Here is a 3,460-nt window from a genome sequence, read left to right as displayed (position 1 = left end):
GAAGACACAAACATAGATAAGCACATAACATAGAAGACGAAAAACAGAGAGATTAAGAACAAGGAATGAGTCCACCTTAGTGATATCCTTGAGCTCTTCTATGTCTCTTCCTTGTCTTTGCTGCTCCTCCTTCATTGCTTTTAGATCTTCTCTGATTTCATGAAGGATGATGGAGTGCTCTTGATGTTCCACCCTTAGTTGCTTCCAATAATTGTGTGGAAGAAAATGTATCCCCTGAGGTATCTCAGGGATCTCTTGATTTGCAGTCAAATGTTCTACCACTGAGCTATAGACCCTTGATGGAAGCTTTTGTCTTCCCTTTCCTCTTTCTAGAGGTTTCTCTGGCCTTAGGTGCCATCAATGGTTATGGAAAAAACAAAAAAGCTATGCTTTTACCACACCAAACTTAGAATGTTGCTCGCCCTCGAGCAAAAGAAGAAAGAATAGAAGAATAAGAAGAAGATATGGAGGAGATGGATGGGAGTGTGTATTCGGCCATATGGGTAGGATTGGGTGGGAGAGAGATATTGAATTTTTGAAGGTAGTGGGTGTATGGATGTTAGTGGTAAATGGAAAGTAGAAGGGATGATCATGAATGGGAAGAGAGATGATGAGGTAGGTGGGGATCCTGTGGGGTCCACAGATCCTGAGGTGTCAAGGCATTTATATCCCTGCACCAATTTAGGCATGTAAAATGCCCTTGCACACAACTCTGGGCGTTCAGCGCCAGGTTGGTGCCCATTTTGGGCGTTCAACGCCCCTTTGCTGCCATTTCTGGCGTTGAACGCCAGAACCATGCTTGTTCTGGGCGTTCAGCGCCAGGATGCTCCCATTCTGGGCGTTCAGCACCAGAACTATGCTCTGTTCTGGCGTTTGAACGCCAGACAGATGCTCCTCCAGGGTGTGATTTTTCTTCTGCTGTTTTTGATTCCGTTTTCAATTTTTATATTTATTTTGTGACTCCTCATGATCATGAACCTAAGAAAACATGAAAAACAATAAAAATAAGAATTAGATAAACATTGGGTTGCCTCCCAACAAGCGCTTCTTTAATGTCAATAGCTTGACAGTGGGCTCTCATGGAGCCTCACAGATGTGCAGAGCTTTGTTGAGACTCTCCAACACCAAACTTAGAGTTTGGATATGGGAGTTCAACACCAAACTTAGAGTTTGGTTGTGGCCTCCCAACACCAAACTTAGAGTTTGACTGTGGGGGCTCTGGTTGACTCTGCTTTGAGAGAAGCTTTTCAAGCTTCCTCTCCATGGTTGCAGAGGGAGATCCTTGAGTTTTAAACACAAGGGAGTTCTCATTCCATTGAAGGACTATTTCACCTCTGTCAACATCAATCACAGCTCTTGCTGTGGCCAGGAAAGGTCTTCCTAGGATGATGGATTCCTCCTCTTCCTTTCCAGTATCCAAGACTATGAAATCAGTAGGTATGTAAAGGCCCTCAACCTTTACTAATACATCTTCTACTTGTCCATAAGCCTGTCTTCTTGAGCTGTCTGCCATCTCCAGTGAGATTTTAGCAGCTTGCACCCCATAGATTCCCAGTTTCTCTATTACAGAGAGGGGCATGAGGTTTATCCCTGAACCAAGGTCACACAGAGCCTTAAAGATCATGGTGCCTATGGTACAGGGTATTATGAACTTTCCAGGATCCTGTCTCTTCTGAGGCAATGTCAGTTGATCCAGATCACTTAGTTCATTGATGAACAAGGGAGGTTCAACTTCCCAAGCATCAATGCCAAACAATTTGGCATTCAGCTTCATGATTGCACCAAGAAACTTGGCAGTTTGCTCTTCAGTGACATCCTCATTCTCTTCAGAAGAGGAATACTCATCAGAGCTCATGAAGGGCATAAGGAGGTTCAATGGAATCTCTATGGTCTCTAGATGAGCCTCAGAGTCCTTTGGTTCCCCAGAGGGAAGCTCCTTATTGATCACTGGACGTCCCAGGAGGTCTTCCTCCTTGGGATTCATGTCTTCTCCTCTCCTCACAGGTTCGGCCATGGCGCTTATGTCAATGGCCTTGCACTCTCCTTTTGGGTTCTCTTCTGTATTGCTTGGGAGAGTACTAGGAGGGATTTCAGTGATCCTTTTACTCAGCTGGCCCACTTGTGCTTCCAAATTTCTAATGGAAGACCTTGTTTCATTCATGAAACTTACAGTGGCCTTAGATAGATCAGAGACTAGATTTGCTAAATTAGAAGCATTTTGTTCAGAGTTCTCTGTCTGTTGCTGAGTTGATGATGGAAAAGGCTTGCTATTGCTAAACCTGTTTCTTCCACCATTGTTAAAGCCTTGTTGGGGCTTTTGATCCTTCCATGAGAAATTTGGATGATTTCTCCATGTTGAGTTATAGGTGTTTCCATAAGGTTCACCTAAGTAATTTACCTCTGCTATTGCAGGGTTCTCAGGATCATAGGCTTCTTCTTCAGAAGATGCCTCTTGAGTACTGTTGGATGCAGCTTGCATTCCATGCAGACTCTGAGAAATCATATTGACTTGCTGAGTCAATATTTTGTTCTGAGCCAATATGGCATTCAGAGTATCAATCTCAAGAACTCCCTTCTTCATAGGCGTCCCATTGATTACAGGATTCCTTTCAGAAGTGTACATGAACTGGTTATTAGCAACCATGTCAATGAGTTCTTGAGCTTCTGCAGGCGTTTTCTTTAGGTGAATGGATCCACCTGCAGCAGTGTCCAGTGACATCTTTGATAGCTCAGATAAACCATCATAGAATATATCCAGGATGGTCCATTCTGAAAGCATGTCAGAAGGACACTTTTTGGTCAACTGTTTGTATCTTTCCCAAGCTTCATAGAGAGATTCACCTTCTTTCTGTCTGAAGGTTTGAACATCAGCTCTAAGCTTGCTCAGCTTTTGAGAAGGAAAGTACTTGGCTAAGAAAGCCGTGACCAGCTTATCCCAAGAGTTCAGGCTGTCTTTAGGTTGAGAATCCAACCATAATCTAGCTCTGTCTCTTACAGCAAAAGGGAAAAGCATGAGCCTGTAGACTTCAGGATCTACTCCATTAGTCTTAATAGTATCACATATCTGCAAGAATTCAGTTAAGAACTGAAAAGGATCTTCAGATGGAAGTCCATGAAACTTGCAGTTCTGCTGCATCAGAGAAACTAATTGAGGTTTCAGCTCAAAGTTGTTTGCTCCAATGGCAGGAATGGAGATGCTTCTTCCATGTAAATTGGAATTAGGTGCAGTAAAGTCACCAAGCATCCTCCTTGCATTATTATTATTATTTTCGGCTGCCATCTCCTATGCCTGTTCGAAAATTTCTGAAAGGTTATCTCTGGATTGTTGTATTTTAGCTTCTCTTAATTTTCTCTTCAGAGTCCTTTCAGGTTCTGGATCTGCTTCCACAAGAATGTTCTTATCCTTGCTCCTGCTCATATGACAAGGAAGAATGGCCAGAAAAATGATAATAATAATAGA

The 3,460-nt window shown here is 42.9% G+C and overlaps 1 non-coding gene across 1 annotated transcript; it reads left to right on the top strand.

Annotated features, from left to right (window-relative positions):
* The first annotated feature begins 2,773 nt into the window (after positions 1-2,773).
* Positions 2,774-2,881, top strand: LOC148555586 (small nucleolar RNA R71). Its single transcript, XR_015888180.1, has one exon. It is a non-coding gene; the product is annotated as a small nucleolar RNA R71 (small nucleolar RNA).
* The last annotated feature ends 579 nt before the right edge of the window (positions 2,882-3,460 follow it).

This window comes from Arachis ipaensis, chromosome B6 (assembly GCF_059453495.1).
Source record: "Arachis ipaensis isolate K30076 ecotype BB chromosome B6, ASM5945349v1, whole genome shotgun sequence".
Lineage (NCBI taxonomy): Eukaryota > Viridiplantae > Streptophyta > Magnoliopsida > Fabales > Fabaceae > Arachis > Arachis ipaensis.
Note: the sequence above shows the minus strand (reverse complement) of the source record. Positions and strands in the feature narration are given on the sequence as shown.